Here is a 17,696-nt window from a genome sequence, read left to right on the forward strand (position 1 = left end):
GTAACAAAAAAAAGTGTGGATTGCAGTCACTCCTTGTCTGTAGACTGCTTTCAAAGTAAGAAAAGAAATATCAAAATGACAAATTTGCTGAACTATCCCTTTAACTTGTTGCCTGTTTAGTTCATTTATTTGATTTCTGTAAAATATTTAGGTAATGATGCTTTGAACTATGCACCTGTCTGTAGCTCCGACACTTTCAAACATTTTCAAAAAATGTGAAACTTTATTTCTCAAACCTACCCAATTACTCTCACATGTTAAATCTAAATTAAAATCTAACTAAATCCAAATCTAATTAAAATCTAAAGCGAATTGATATCAAAATGTCTCAGGTTCATTCAAACATAATTACAAGGTATTTACGGTCTCAGCAAAAGTACGTCTAGCACTTGTTTGTCACTAAGAGGGATTAAAACGTTTCAGACAATTCTTCTGTCTTGTCTGATATGACCTCCCCAAATGCAAGGCTTCATATAAGTCGTCAGCAATTTTCCCTTAGCTCATTCTTGTAATGAGATTATCCCGGGCAGCCGCAAGTTCAGGCACCCAGAGCTCTAGGCTTAGATGCAGTATGGCTTCCACTTGTCACATGCATGCCAAAATCCCACTTGTTGTGTGGAAATATGCCAGATTGGATGGGGAGACTCCTAAGTCTCACTGTTTGAAACCTCAAGCTTTCTAATGTTTTAAAAAGGTTAGTGTTCATCCAATTGAATGGCATTACTCTGATTGGCTACTGGGTAAAGTGGCCTGATTTCAAATATACCATAGAATCAGCTAGGTGCTTAGTTAGCAGAGGTATTAAAAGTACTAAAATAAAATATTCCCGTATAGTCGTGCTCAGTACCAGAGATAATGGCGGGATCTCAGTTTTGTTCCCCATACGATACAGCAAGACCCCGGAGCCCAGAAGACGGTATCCCGGAGGAGGTCTCCTTATTCATTTTTCTTTGTTTGTTATTTAAATAAACACACTTGATGACGAGCTAATACAATTCTGTCCGTATCTGATCTGTGTAAACGTCTTGACCAAGCCACCTGGTCTGCCACAATATATAATTCCCTCTCGCATCTATCTACGCGCTATTCTCCTCTCACCCTTTCCCTTCGCTTGTGGACTTCAGTGCACAACACATCAGCTGTCTGTGACCAGGTGAAAAAATCCTTCCAAGCCAAACCTTCATATCATGACTGCTAACCGCTACGCACAGCCTACATCGTTGTCACATCATAGTCAACATGTATTTAACATGTATTTTTAACCTCACACTTGACATTAAGGAAATCCCCAAGTTAAGGAAATCTGCTTTTGTACGGCCTCTCCTGAAAGGTGGAGATCCTTCGCTACTTGACAACTATCGACCCATATCCAAACTGTCTAAGGTAATGGAATCCTTAGTTAGTAGGCAGCTGAAGGCTTACCTCCAAGAAGACAACATCTTAAATTGAATGCAATTGGGTTTTAGGTCTGGCCACAGCACTGTTCAGCAACATTGAAGGTTTTAAATGACATTCACTGTGCTCTTGACAAGAAGTTAAAATGTGTGTCTGACATTATTGATTTGTCAAAGCCATTTGACACCGTGGACCATGCTGTGTTGGTACAAAGGTTAAAATGTTGTGGTATAACTGGTCATGCTTTAGATTGGTTTATAAATTACCTATCAAAACGTACATAATGTGTAATGGCAGATGGTTGTAAATCTGAGTCAATAGAGTTGTGCTCAGCTGTTCCGCAAGGTTCTATTTTGGGCCCACTGGTGTTCATTTTGTATATAAACAACATTGGGGATCATAGTCAAACAGCGGATGTTAATTTCTATGCAGGTGACACTGTTCTTTATTCAAGTGGTAGTAGTTTATCTTTAGCATTTAAAAATGCTTAAAGAGCATTTAACACCATAGAACAGAATCTGTATGATTTGAAGCTCGTTCTGAATTTGGGTAAAACAAAATGCACAGTAATTTCAAATGCCAGGCATGTTACTAGTCATGTCATTGCTACATTGGAAGGACATACCATAGAGCAAGTCAAAGTGTAAAAATATTTGGGAGTGAGGGTGGATGACAAGCTGAGCTTCACTGTTCATGTGGAGAACTTGATAAGGAAGCTCAGGATGGAAATGTGTATTTATTACCGGCATAAAGCTTATTTCTCTCTGGAAGCCAGGAAGGAGCTGGTTCGATATACATTACTGGCGGCTTTAGATTTTAGTGATGTTATATAAACCCAGCAAAAAAATAAATGTCCCTTTTTTAGGACCCTGTCTTTCAACGATAATTCATAAAAATCCAAATAACTTCACAGATCTTCCTTGTAAAGGGTTTGAACACTGTTTCCCATGCTTGTTCAATGAACTATTAACAATTCATGAACATGCACCTGTGGAACGGTCGGTAAGACACCCATTCTTATTTGCTTTTAACAATACCAAGAATTAGAACAGACCAAGGTAGAAATAATTTTAGTTACTCAGCTCCGTGGTCCTGGAATTCTCTCCTGAACATTTCAAAATTTGATGATCTAGTCATGTTGGTGGAGTTTAAACACTTGGTCGATGTAAATATCATAGAAGAGTGTAATTGTCTTTAGGAGAGCTGTTTTTTAGTTATGACATTTGTGTTTCTTTACGTAATATGTAATTGTTGTACTGTATGTGTGTCTATAATTTTGTTCAATGTTGTGTTAGTGTATGAAAGTTGTTTCCCCTGCTGCTGTTGGACCAGGTGTCTCTTGAAAAACAGATTTCATCTCAATGAGAAAAATAAGATGTTAAATAAAGCATTTAAACATAGCTACTCGAACTAACGTGTTAGTAAACCCGCTACAATCATGCAGTACCATGAACAGTCAGCAGCAAGCAGTTTAGCAGTTACACCATCGGGCTCCGGTGGCAATAAATTCATAAAACCAAAGTTCCATTGTTGGAAAGCCACCTAGCTAACATGACACCCCTCTCTGTTTGGGCTGGGTGTTTGACTAGGCTAAAATAGCTAGCTGCATTCGACGCTAGCTAAGTAAGTAAAAGTGAAGAAATATATAGTACCAGTCAAATGTTTGGACACACCTACTCATTCAAGGGTTTTGCTTTATTTTTTACAATTTTCTACATTGCAGAATAGTAGTGAAGACATCAAAACTATGAAGTAAAACTTATGGAATCATGTAGTAAACAAAAAAGTGTTAAACAAATCAAAATCTATTTTATATTTGAGATTCTTCAAAGTCGAATACAATTTATACAAGAATACAATTTTCCCTTTCTATCTGATACTGGCTTTTAGGTGAATTCCTCATTTACATGGAGAAAGTACATAGCTAAAAATCCTAGCCAGGTCTCTCTAAATACTGTGTCATGACCATGCAAGCTAGCATTAGCAAGCTAGCATTAGCAAGCTAGCATTAGCAAGCTAGCATTAGCAAGCTAGCATTAGCAAGCTAGCATTAGCAAGCTAGCATTAGCCTAGCTAATGTTCTTAGCTAGCCCAGATGTCGTACGCCTCCACACATAGTGACAACGTCTTGCTAGCCACAATAACGGCTATTATGTAACTAACTAACTTAGTTGCAAGGATAGTTAGCTAACATTAGCATGCTAGACATGAAGGCTACTAGCTGTTAAAGACATCCAGTTCAACATTTTTTATGATTTATATCTAGTTATCTTACCTCTACATGTTTCCTCAAGTTTCGAGACAAGAGTTTTTGTATGAAGCCACCTCCGCCATTCTGGGTAAGGGTAGGGTTGACTAACTTTTTGTTTTTGCTTTCGGGAGGGTTGTGTGTTCTTTTAGTGGGCACACGGGAGGGTAGTGCATTTTTAAAATCCCGTTTAAAGTTACTCCATCTAGCCATATTTCCTAAACCGCTTGCATGCATCTCCCCTATATCAAGGTGTTTTGATACTTCCCGTATGCACTACGCTTTTCCATGTGCTAACTTTGACCATACCACAGGTCAATATACTATAGTCTCCCAGCCTTTCTATTCTGCCCTCTATCCACAATTCATAGTGACAATGGGGCTAGGTGGATCATTTGTCCAGATCCTAAATAGGCTAACTAGCAATCATACTGCACATAAAAGGATTGAACGCTGCATCAATTTTCAATATGAATCCAAAACAACAAAATAGCAATAGCTGATAGGCAGCAGAGAGGCCAGGTTCATCATTGCACATGAAAGAACAGTGAAGACATGAGACAGCTCAAAAAGCTCCCCTATTGTTTAGGGACAAAACAGTGACACTATCGAGATTAGCCTACAATGCAATGACTAATTGCGTTATTGTTTTCAAGTCCAAAATTCAACTCTAGGCTGCAGGGAAAATGTAATTTGAATAACTGTGCAAAAGCCCTATGATTTCAATGTTTGATTCCATTTGGATCAGTTGTGGGTCCACTCTCAGCAGTTTATAAGGTCCAACAAGGCACAGTAGCAGTTCAGTCTGGCTGTACTTCTGTTTTTACTTCTGATACTGAGATGTGCTGATAGTTGCGGATCATCATTATCCCAAGTCATCCTGTAATAATGTGGCCACGTATGCTCCCAGCAGGTTTAACGTGTCTTCTGCTTGTTCTCCAATCCAGTGGCTAATTCCTTGCGCACTTAGTACCTAACGCTTCAATATAGCCTAAATATTTGTAATTGTAAAAAATACATGTATTACGTTTTGCATGTGGCATTAACACAACCAGTATAGAACAAGAAGGACCGCACACTGTTAAAGCTCCCAATTCACCGCTTTATTGACAACGTTTAACACAACCAGTCACACATTCGTCCAAAATATAATTCCAACATACTCAAAATGGCTTGACATTAACCAGGTTCCCATTCAACCTTTTTATGCAAGTGAAGTACAGGAAAGTTGGTAAACTTTCCAAATGTTGACAAAACAAAATATTCTAGACAAGGTGGGATAATTTTGTGTCTATAAAATTAATTATGCGAGAAATAGCGCTGAAACATTTTTTATGCGAAAATATTGATATAATAACCATCATATTGAAGTCACGAGATGAAATAAATTATGATGAACTTCACAGGGTGGTGAAAGTGCACGGTGATGAGCTTGATGCTTCTATCAATAAATATTGAGTGTCTTGTTCTGGTGATATGATGATCGATGCTTGGCTGCCGTTCGACAAATAAAAATGTGTCTTTTGCACTTTTGTCCATAATAAATCATGTAGGCTATACCCGCAGTGTATCTGCTAGCTGTTGGCCAGAGCACATTTGCCAATACCAGAATAGGCACATGTTTTCTTGTGACAAAAACACCAGTAGGCCTAGAGCTGAAAATGTGATTTAAACCCATTTAATTTATATTTTTTTATTCAGTACATGGGAATTTAACCACAAAAGTTATTTTTATGTGCAGTGCTTATTTACTCGCAGACTTTTATGCGCAACAAGCCAATTTGATGAAAACACAACAGTGACGAGCAAATGCGCATATTGTTTTCATACATATTTTTTTTATATGCACGTGAATTGGATGGAAACCTGGCTATAGACACCCTAAAGTGGGGTTCCAGCTCCCTGACCATCTGTTCGAGAACAAATTGGTCCACAGCTGAATCTAGTTGATGTTCCCTGCCTTAAAGATTCTGGCAAGTGCGAGAGTCCAGTGTCACTTTGATTATGCTTGCACATCATGGTTAACCAGCAGTCCCAAACATCTAAAAAAAAGTACCTACAGACCAGCTAAAACAAGCTTGTAAGAATCGTACTCCCACCTCATACTCATCTGGGGGTCGAGCATCTGTGGAGTAGTATTAATTCAACTTGGTCTGGTCCACAGAATTATCAAGGATTTAGCCCCCAGGTACCAATCCAACTATTTTTCGTTTGATAGAGATGTCCACCAGCATAAAACTAGAGCCAGAGACTCGAATATTCCATTTGAAATATGAGTCTATCTGGTAAGAACACATGTTTATATACATGTGCTGTTGAATGGAACAAACCACCACAGCAACTCAAAAGCCATATCAACCCTAACTACTTAAAAAAAATAATGTCAAAAGCTGGCTAATGTATGAATGGTACAACCTTTTTTTGTATGTATCTATGTAATTGTATATGTATCAATGTAAAAATAAGGACCACAATGGAAATAAGACCTCAACTTCATTGTGCAATCCCGGTCACTTTTTTAATTCTTTGTACTGTATGTATATACTGTATATATATTTTTTCCTGACTAATAAAATCAAGCAATCCAAACTGTGCAGAGGCCAGTTGACGAATGGAAAGAGACAACTGTTAAAAAACACCAAAAAGTTTAATGACATTCAGAGATTGTTAACCCATGCCTTAATGCTGGATAGGCCTACAGAGTAGGGAGGTTGACATAGTCTATTTATTGTGGTGTAGAAAACGCAAACCATGCAGTACGCTTTGTTCATTAGCTGTGTGGAAAATGTGTTGCATATCATTAATATAATTATCAATATGGCATTAAAATGTTGAAAATCTGATTTCCCCTAAGCTGATCATTGTCTGCAGCTGGCTCTAATCGTAGTGTGGGCCTAATGAAAGAAGCAGTGAGAGTGAGCTCGTCTGTGGTGGTCGGCGAACCATCAACCTTCTGGCCCATAGCCCTGCATGCCATCAACTGTGCCACAAAAGCATGCTGAAGTGGTATAGTCAATTACCACTTTTCTAAACATAGGTTCACTACAGTTATTGTTATTTGTTGTCGTAAACATTATTTTGAGTTAATTCTGAGGGTGGAGGGTGTGCTTTTTTTCAGTAAAGTATTTTTTCTGTTGGGGAAGTGATTAAAAAAATGCATCTTGATTGGACTGTCTTTAATTTCAAACTGTCCCTAAGCAGCTTGCATTGCATGGTTACACTGTCACCTCTCCTATGCTTGAAGGAGAGCCAGTCACTGAAATGCGGCCAGGAATCAGTGTTGCCAGCTATTTTTCAGTGAGAAAAGCTATTGGCTCCTTGATTTGTCGCTAGAAGAAGCTAATTGATGTTTTGCCATTGCGGCGACAACGTCACATCACCAATTTGCCTTGCTGCGGCATAGCTGCTGTCCCCAACATAGCGATTTTGCCTCCTCTCCCGCCACACACCCACTTCCCTTCTGCGTCTCTGTCTGTCTGTTGCACAGACAGCTTCTCCCACTCTTGTTTGCAGCAAAATTGAGTTGGAAAAGTCACTAAATGCTATCAAAACTTTAGAAACTAGGTGGAAAAACTCCCCGAATGCAGCCCGAAAAGTAGCAGAATTTGTGGCTAGCCTCTTTTAACAATTAAAGTTGCTGGATGGGTCTGAAAACTTGCTAAATAGAATAACAAGTGGCTAAATTGACAACGCTACCAGGGATTCTCCTCCCCGTCCTCTTCAGAAGATGCAGACACTGGGGGATTTTCTTGTTTGGGGAATTTCCTCAACCCTCTCTCCTCCATGACCTGGAAACCGATATGCGAGTATGTTAATTGACAAGAATTCGAGACGAGAGTTATGCCACTGCTTATGCTCCCATGCTGGAGTTATGCCAAGATGCCACCGGGCCACTAGCAAATAAAATAAAATAAAATTGTATTAGTCACATGCGCCGAATACAACAGGTGCAGACCTTACAGTGAAATGCTTACTTACGAGCCCCTAACCAACAATGCAGTTAAAAAAAATACGGATAAGAGTACTGGTACAGAGTCAATATGCTGGGGCACCGGTTAGTTGAGGTAATATGTACAGGTAGGTAGAGTTGTTAAAGTGACCATGCATAGATGATAACAACAGAGAGTAGCAGCAGTGTAAAGGGGGGGGTAATGCAAATAGTCTGGGTAGCCTTTTGATTAGATGTACAGGAGTCTTATGGCTTAGGGGTAGAAGCTGTTTAGAAGCCTCTTGGACCAAGACTTGGCACACTGGTTCTGCTTGCTGTGCGGTAGCTGGAGTCTTTGACAATTTTTAGGGCCTTCCTCTGACACTGCCTGGTATAGAGGTCGTGGATGGCAGGAATCTTGGCCCCAGCGATGTACTGGGCCGTTCGCACTACCTTCTGTAGTGCCTTGTGGTCGGAGGCTGAGCAGTTGCCATACCAAGCTGTGATGCAACCAGTCAGGATGCTCTCTATGGTACAGCTGTAAAACCTTTTGAGAATCTGAGGACCAATGCCAAATCTTTCCTGAGGGGGAATAGGTTTTGTTGTTCCCTCTTTACGACTGTCTTAGTGTGCATGGACCATTTTAGTTTGTTGGTGATGTGGACACCAAGGAACTTGAAGCTCTCAATCTGCTCCATTGCAGCCCTGTTGATGAGAATGGGCGCGTGCTCGGTCTTCTTTTTCCTGTAGTTCACAATCTTCTCCTTTGTCTTGATCACGTTGAGGGAGGGCATAGCGGGATTTCTTATAAGCTTCTGGTTTAGAGTGGCTTCTGGTTGGGGTATGTAAAGTACGGTCACTGTGAGGATGACGTCATCGATGCTCTTATTGATGAAGCCAATGACTGATGTGGTGTACTCCTCAATGCCATCGGAGGAATCCCGGAACATATTCCAGTCTGTGCTAGCAAAACAGTCCTGTAGCTTAGCATCTGCTTCATCTGACCATTTTTTTATTGATCAAGTCACTGGCACTTCTGGAGGATAGAATTATGGTCAGATTTGCCCATTGGAGGGTGAGGGAGAATTTTGTATGCGTCTCTGTGTGTGGAGTAAAGGTGGTCCAGAGTTGTTTTCCCTCTGGTTGCACATTTAACATACTGGTAGAAATTTGGTAAAACGGATTTAAGTTTCCCTGCATTAAAGTCCCCGGATACTAGGAGCGCCACCTCTGGTTGAGCGTTTTCTTGTTTGCTTATGGCGGAATACAGCTCATTCAATGCGGTATTAGTGCCAGCCTCTGTCTGTGGTGGTATGGACTGTAAACAGCTACGAAAAATACAGATGAAAACTCTCTAGCTAGCTACATAGCCGTCTTTGTATCAAAGATAATTGCATAATTATCGTATTTCATCGTCCTAACGTAGTCTTCACTGCTATTTGCCCAGCAGCTAGCCAGCTAGCCAGCTAGCAAACGCCCACCGATTAGCAGCACTGTAGTAACTATTACACTCAACTGAACGACTTGATTAGTGTAGTGTTAGCTAGCTACATAGCTGTCTTTGCTGTCTTCGTATCCAAGATAATTGTGTAGTTTAGAGTGTGTAGTCTTAGAGTGATTATCTTAATTTACCGAGGTTAGCTAGCCAGCTATTTGTCGTCCTTAACGTAGGAGACTCTGCTAGCCAACAGCTAGCCAACAGCTAGCCGACAGCTAGCCAACGTCTACCGAATAGGACTCAACAACCCGGTCGCATTCACAGGTAGTATCACATTTTCATTTCATTTCATTACAGTACAACGGTTTGATTTGTTTGATCGTAGCTAGCTACACAGCTAGCTACATAGCCGTCTTTGTATCAAAGATAATTGTGTAGTCTAGAGCGATTTTCTAGGTTAGCTAGCCAGCTATTGTCGTTCTTTTAAGCAACGTAACGTAAACAACACTGCTAGCTAGCCAGCTAGCCCCGAATAGCAGCACTGCAGAAACTATTACACTCAACGGAACGACTTGATTAGTGTAGTGTCAACAACGCAGCCACTGCCAGCTAGCCTACTTCAGCAGTACTGTATCATTTTAATCATTTTAGTCAATAAGATTCTTGCTACGTAAGCTTAACTTTCTGAACATTCGAGACGTGTAGTCCACTTGTCATTCCAATCTCCTTTGCATTAGCGTAGCCTCTTCTGTAGCCTGTCAACTATGTGTCTGTCTATCCCTGTTCTCTCCTCTCTGCACAGACCATACAAACGCTCCACACCGCGTGGCCGCGGACACCTAATCTGGTGGTCCCAGCGCGCACGACCCACGTGGAGTTCCAGGTCTCCGGTAGCCTCTGGAACTGCCGATCTGCGGCCAACAAGGCAGAGTTCATCTCAGCCTATGCCTCCCTCCAGTCCCTCGACTTCTTGGCACTGACGGAAACATGGATCACCACAGACAACACTGCTACTCCTACTGCTCTCTCTTCGTCCGCCCACGTGTTCTCGCACACCCCGAGAGCTTCTGGTCAGCGGGGTGGTGGCACCGGGATCCTCATCTCTCCCAAGTGGTCATTCTCTCTTTCTCCCCTTACCCATCTGTCTATCGCCTCCTTTGAATTCCATGCTGTCACAGTTACCAGCCCTTTCAAGCTTAACATCCTTATCATTTATCGCCCTCCAGGTTCCCTCGGAGAGTTCATCAATGTACCTTGATAAGCTCCTTTCCTGAGGATGGCTCACCTCTCACAGTGCTGGGCGACTTTAACCTCCCCACATCTACCTTTGACTCATTCCTCTCTGCCTCCTTCTTTCCACTCCTCTCCTCTTTTGACCTCACCCTCTCACCTTCCCCCTACTCACAAGGCAGGCAATACGCTCGACCTCATCTTTACTAGATGCTGTTCTTCCACTAACCTCATTGCAACTCCCCTCCTAGTCTCCGACCACTACCTTGTATCCTTTTCCCTCTCGCTCTCATCCAACACCTCCCACACTGCCCCTACTCGGATGGTATCGCGCCGTCCCAACCTTCGCTCTCTCTCCCCCGCTACTCTCTCCTCTTCCATCCTATCATCTCTTCCCTCTGCTCAAACCTTCTCCAACCTATCTCCTGATTCTGCCTCCTCAACCCTCCTCTCCTCCCTTTCTGCATCCTTTGACTCTATGTCCCCTATCCTCCAGGCCGGCTCGGTCCTCCCCTCCCGCCCCGTGGCTCGACGACTCATTGCGAGCTCACAGAACAGGGCTCCGGGCAGCCAGCGGAAATGGAGGAAAACTCGCCTCCCTGCGGACCTGGCATCCTTTCACTCCCTCCTCTCTACATTTTCCTCCTCTGTCTCTGCTGCTAAAGCCATTTTCTACCACTCTAAATTCCAAGCATCTGCCTCTAACCCTAGGAAGCTCTTTGCCACCTTCTCCTCCCTCCTGAAGCCTCCCCCCTCCTCCCTCTCTGCAGATGACTTCGTCAACCATTTTGAAAAGAAGGTTGACGACATCCGATCCTCGTTTGCTAAGTCAAACGGCACCGCTGGTTCTGCTCACACTGCCCTACCCTGTGCTCTGACCTCTTTCTCCCCTCTCTCTCCAGATGAAATCTCGCGTCTTGTGACGGCCGGCCGCCCAACAACCTGCCCGCTTGACCCTATCCCCTCCTCTCTTCTCCAGACCATTTCCGGAGACCTTCTCCCTTACCTCACCTCGCTCATCAACTCATCCCTGACTGCTGGCTACGTCCCTTCCGTCTTCAAGAGAGCGAGAGTTGCACCCCCTTCTGAAAAAACCTACACTCGATCCCTCCGATGTCAACAACTACAGACCAGTATCCCTTCTTTCTTTTCTCTCCAAAACTCTTGAACGTGCCGTCCTTGGCCAGCTCTCCCGCTATCTCTCTCTGAATGACCTTCTTGATCCAAATCAGTCAGGTTTCAAGACTAGTCATTCAACTGAGACTGCTCTTCTCTGTATCACGGAGGCGCTCCGCACTGCTAAAGCTAACTCTCTCTCCTCTGCTCTCATCCTTCTAGACCTATCGGCTGCCTTCGATACTGTGAACCATCAGACCTCTCCACCCTCTCCGAGTTGGGCATCTCCGGCGCGGCCCACGCTTGGATTGCGTCCTACCTGACAGGTCGCTCCTACCAGGTGGCGTGGCAAGAATCTGTCTCCTCACCACACGCTCTCACCACTGGTGTCCCCAGGGCTCTGTTCTAGGCCCTCTCCTATTCTCGCTATACACCAAGTCACTTGGATCTGTCATAACCTCACATGGTCTCTCCTATCATTGCTATGCAGACGACACACAATTAATCTTCTCCTTTCCCCTTCTGATGACCAGGTGGCGAATCGCATCTCTGCATGTCTGGCAGACATATCAGTGTGGATGACGGATCACCACCTCAAGCTGAACCTCGGCAAGACGGAGCTGCTCTTCCTCCCGGGAAGGACTGCCCGTTCCATGATCTCGCCATCACGGTTGACAACTCCTTTGTGTCCTCCTCCCAGAGCGCTAAGAACCTTGGCGTGATCCTGGACAACACCCTGTCGTTCTCAACTAACATCAAGGCGGTGGCCCGTTCCTGTAGGTTCATGCTCTACAACATCCGCAGAGTACGACCCTGCCTCACACAGGAAGCGGCGCAGGTCCTAATCCAGGCACTTGTCATCTCCCGTCTGGATTACTGCAACTCGCTGTTGGCTGGGCTCCCTGCCTGTGCCATTAAACCCCTACAGCTCATCCAGAACGCCGCAGCCCGTCTGGTGTTCAACCTTCCCAAGTTCTCTCACGTCACCCCGCTCCTCCGCTCTCTCCACTGGCTTCCAGTTGAAGCTCGCATCCGCTACAAGACCATGGTGCTTGCCTACGGAGCTGTGAGGGGAACGGCACCTCAGTACCTCCAGGCTCTGATCAGGCCCTACACCCAAACAAGGGCACTGCGTTCATCCACCTCTGGCCTGCTCGCCTCCCTACCACTGAGGAAGTACAGTTCCCGCTCAGCCCAGTCAAAACTGTTCGCTGCTCTGGCCCCCAATGGTGGAACAAACTCCCTCACGACGCCAGGACAGCGGAGTCAATCACCACCTTCCGGAGACACCTGAAACCCCACCTCTTTAAGGAATACCTAGGATAGGATAAGTAATCCTTCTCACCCCCCTTAAGATTTAGATGCACTATTGTAAAGTGACTGTTCTAGTGGATGTCATAAGGTGAATGCACCAATTTGTAAGTCGCTCTGGATAAGAGCGTCTGCTAAATGACTTAAATGTAATGTAAATGTAAATGTAATGGTCTACAGCTTATCATGAGATACTCTACCTCAGGCAAGCAATAGCTCGAGACTTCCTTCGATATCGTGCACCAGCTGTTATTTACAAATATACATAGTCCTCCGCCCCTTGTCTTACCAGACGCCACTGTTCTATACTGCTGGTACAGCGTATAACCAGCCAGCTGTATGTTCATAGTGTCTTTGTTCAGCCACGACGCCGTGAAGCATGAGATATTACAGTTTTGAATGTCTCGTTGGCAGCCACGACTCCATGAAGGACGGGAGAAGAGTAATATTGGGACAGGGACACGGAAAGTTTGATTTCAGAGGAGTAATGGAGGAGAAAAAATAGGAAGAAGAGAATGAGCAGAGGTTGAAGGTTGAGGTTGGAAGCAGAGATTGAATCTGAATTTGATGAAGATTAAAAAGGACATGGTGTGTCGAAGCAGACTGGGGTCAAGTACAAAAAGAGTGAGATGTCCGCCAGACCGAGCGTTGGAGGTGAAATGGAAGTGAATGAGGGAGATTTAAGTGAAGTGGAATTTGTGGTGAGGAGCTTCGAGCCCGAGCCTTGCATCGATGGACATGGTTATGATAAAGATGAGTTTGGTCAAGTGAGAGTGAGATTCTTAGAGATAGTGGATATTTTGGCTGATTCATATGTGGTATCAGGTCGGGTGGAAAAGTACTGTAGGTGTGCCCATATTTCTGAGGATCGGAAGTGTCCGGTGTGAGGGAGGCAGGTGTTGTCACCAGAATCAGAGTAGTGCAGAAGGTGTCATATGCTGAGGCAGTGAAGATGGTAGAGGAGGATGGGTCAAGGCTGAGGGATCCTGAGAGGATCCCTGTGAGTTGAAGATCTGTGCCACCACAGAGGTTGGCTTCTTAGTATTCATAGCAATGGCTATCAACGGTGCTGCATAAATGGAAAGTAAATCCCAGAATATAGATGCTGTGGTGGCAGCTGCAGAGATGTACTTGGATGTACGAGATTTGACTTCAGAAGAGTTACAGGTTGTGTTGAGTGGTGGTGCCCCATCGTCCCAGGCCATTGACCATTGGCATGGTGCAGGAGCAGGAGCAGATATGGTCAAAGTAGTGGGTTTGTAATGGTTTTTAATGAGTTTAGGGTTAGTTGGAAGAGTGTTTTTTACCCCATTTTGTATCACAAGGTATAATGGATTTATACTGAAGTCCAGTTGGGGACAGTGATGCAACATATTGAATGGCAACTGCCTTTAAACCCCGAATAAGAAGAAGAAGAAAATCCTCAATAGCCTCCTTTTGGCGACAAAGCACAAGTGTATCCTTCCTGAGTCCTTCGCAGAAGAGTTTTGAAATCTGTCACGCACTCTTTGAATAAGCTATTGTTTTCAGGAAGGAGAAAGGCATGCCAACATTGAACAATGATGATATGCTACTTATCTTTTTTATCCATAACATTTCTTGCACAACTAGCTTTAAAAAAAATCACTTTATACATTTATTTTGAGATTCCACCCTGTAAACGTAATTTGCCAGATAACACGCGATTGGAGAAGGAGAGTCTAATTTCATACCAGCGCATTTTCAGCAACTTTCCCTCACCACGCAACCTTTCCTCGATTACATTTGACCTTTGTCAAAACGAGGCAAGTGAGGACGAAGGAGAGGATGCAGGAGTTTCTAATTGAGAAAAGTCCTGGGTCTGTGTCTCGATTGTTTCCTGACTCTTCAGCCTCCGCGGTCTCAATTGTTTTTCAGACACACCGCTTTGATGAAAAACCTTTCCCGACGCATCTCTCGCACAAAGTTATTTTTTGGGGTGGACAGCTTGATTTGATTGGCCTGTTTGCGAGTGATGCCGCCCACAGAACTTTCCGTAGACTACTATTATGGATAGCTTACAAAATTGTACTCTGTAGTGGATGGTTTTAAAAGGTAGCGAAGTACAATACTTCATTAAAAATATACTTAGGTAAAATTACTGACTTTGAAAAATTCTCTGAAAAAGTACAAGTACTCGGAAAAGCTACTCAACTACATTAATGAGAGTATTTATAATTCATTACTTCCACCCATGTTAGTTAGTTAGTTAGTTAGTTAGTTAGTTAGTTAGTTAGTAAATGAGGATTGACTAATTGTATCATTAGTCAGAAGTTACCCATTTAGGACTCAAGCTAAAGGTCATCTGCTGTTGTGCTGGAATCAAACCCACAACCCTGGTGTTGCCGCCATTGGAACCAAAATGAAACAGGCATTTTACTGAATCCAGAAGGTTGTACAGTCGTAGCTGCTTTGATATTAGGCAATTCTTACTGTCTGTTGCAATATAGGGGCCAGGCCTTTCGGACTTACTCCAAACTTTTGGTTCAAGTTCATGCAAGCTCTACTCTTCCTGTATAAGATTAATTACTGAGTACAAGTAGTTTTTCCAGTTGAACTCTGTACCACAAAGACTAGGATTCCGTTCCTCTTCTGACTGGTAGTGCAGTAATGATAGGTGTGACAGGCTTGAATGTACATTAGTCTGTTTGTTGTTTTGAAGTGTTGGTCTGGTCACTAACTGGGTGAGTTTTCATGTATTTATACACGCATAGACAAACATACATTGACATTCGCACAGGCAAAATGACACAATGAAGCAACAGATTTTCTCACACCCATATTTGGTTGAATAGAGACATTTGACACACAAGCTCCTAATACACAAAGTAAAGACTTGTGCAAATATACAGTCAGGCTACCAAAGGAGGACATAAAAAACCTTGAACCACATCTTTTACAGTAATCCGGGTATGGTTTATCTAATCTTTTTAAATGTTCTCTCTTCTTACCTCTATCCGCCCCTGTGTATAATTGCTTAGTATAGTAGAAGAAAGATAAAATGTTGTGTGTAGAGTGCCATTGGTGGCAGGTACCAGGGTGACTATGCAGCAAGATATTTCCCCCATAAACTGTTTTCTCTCCCAGGTTTATCCCCCAAGGTGTTTTCAGGACATCTCAAGGGGCTGATGGAGGCTAATAGGTTTATCACTCAGGGTGTTTTGTCCGGTGTGCTTACAGACAAGGTTTTCTGAGGGTAAAACTCCTAAACGCCCGGATTACCTCCAACACATCCCTTTAAAAATGCTGTATAGCCAGGATTTAGGCTAATCGGATAGTAGGGGAGAGAGGGGGAGGATAAGGTGTTGGATCCTGCTGGCCCTGCCAATGCCCCCAGACCGGGTTGGAAGACACGCGGGTCAGCAGATGTTCTCTGGGCCTGGCAGACTGGGTGGGACTAACAGGAGGATTACTGGAGCCCAGATTAGTGATGTGTCTGAGGTAACGTTAGGTGACTGTGGGGTAATACGGTACACAACTGACTAAGGCTACGGGCTGCTAACGGTTAGGGTTAGGCTGGACCTTATGGCCACAGAAGAGAGGGGGGAGAGGGGGTAATAAACTCAGGGTGTATGGTTGGAGGGTATACTATATATGTATCTAGACATAGAGACACAAAGACACAAAGTAAGAGAGACACCTAGTAATTTCAGTTCCCCCATGACCACATTTATTGCTAAGTGCCCTCTGCTATTTCCCTTCATCTCCCATTTAGTTAGTGTTGTAATCTATATCTCCAATGTTGTGTAAATCTACTGCCCATACTGGCCCAGGATTATTATCCCTGGATTAAAGCACTGCCTGTTCTGTCTAATATTTAATAATGGGATTTATTCATAAGAGGCTAATCAGAGGTGTCTAAGTCAATCGGGTGTAATGACAATCTGCAGCGACGGCCAATGATATGCACTGTGTGTGCGTGCAATATAATGACATGGTCTGTTTGTTTACAATGACTGTAGAAGTTAGACGGGGGTACTGGAGACAGTATTTATTTTTTATTTATTTTTATTTCACCTTTATTTAACCAGGTAGGCAAGTTGAGAACAAGTTCTCATTTACAATTGCGACCTGGCCAAGATAAAGCAAAGCAGTTCGACACAAACAACGACACAGTTACACATGGAGTAAAACAAACATACAGTCAATAATACAGTATAAACAAGTCTATATTCGATGTGAGTAAATGAGATGAGATAAGGGAGGTAAAGGCAAAAAAAGGCAGTGGTGGCAAAGTAAATACAAAATAGCAAGTAAAACACTGGAATGGTAGATTTGCAGTGGAAGAATGTGCAAAGTAGAAATAAAAATAATGGGGTGCAAAGGAGCAAAATAAATTAATTAATTAATTAAATACAGTAGGGAAAGAGGTAGTTGTTTGGGCTAAATTATAGGTGGGCTATGTACAGGTGCAGTAATCCTTGAGCTGCTCTGACAGTTGGTGCTTAAAGCTAGTGAGGGAGATAAGTGTTTCCAGTTTCAGAGATTTTTGTAGTTTGTTGCAATCTTTGGCAGCAGAGAACGGGAAAGAGGCGCCCAAAGAAAGAATTGCTGAGATAAGGGGGTTTGGCGATGAGTATGAAGCGAGGGCCAGCCAACGAGAGCGTACAGGTCGCAATGGTGGGTAGCATATGGGCCTTTGGTGACAAAACGGATTGCACTGTGATAGACTGCATCCAATTTGTTGAGTAGGGTATTGGAGGCTATTTTGTAAATGACATCGCCGAAGTCGAGGATTGGTAGGATGGTCAGTTTTACAAGGGTATGTTTGGCAGCATGAGTGAAGGATGCTTTGTTGCGAAAAAGGAAGCCAATTCTAGATTTAACATTTGTGGAGTTCTCCTGGAGTTCTCCTGTTCTGAGGTGAATGTTGAGACAGTATTCCCTCGATATAGATTTGGTCCCTCTGCCAACTTAAATGTCACTTTTGACAAATTCAGCCAACAGGTTTTTAAATCTCCACAGGAACACTTCATCTGTGGCTCTCTCCCTTAAATACTATTGATGAGCAC

General features: G+C 43.2%; 1 pseudogene; it reads left to right on the plus strand.

The window, feature by feature from the left end:
* The first annotated feature begins 855 nt into the window (after nucleotides 1–855).
* Nucleotides 856–12,681, plus strand: LOC127911092 (uncharacterized; annotated as a pseudogene).
* The last annotated feature ends 5,015 nt before the right edge of the window (nucleotides 12,682–17,696 follow it).

Source organism: Oncorhynchus keta, chromosome 23 (assembly GCF_023373465.1).
Source record: "Oncorhynchus keta strain PuntledgeMale-10-30-2019 chromosome 23, Oket_V2, whole genome shotgun sequence".
NCBI lineage: Eukaryota > Metazoa > Chordata > Actinopteri > Salmoniformes > Salmonidae > Oncorhynchus > Oncorhynchus keta.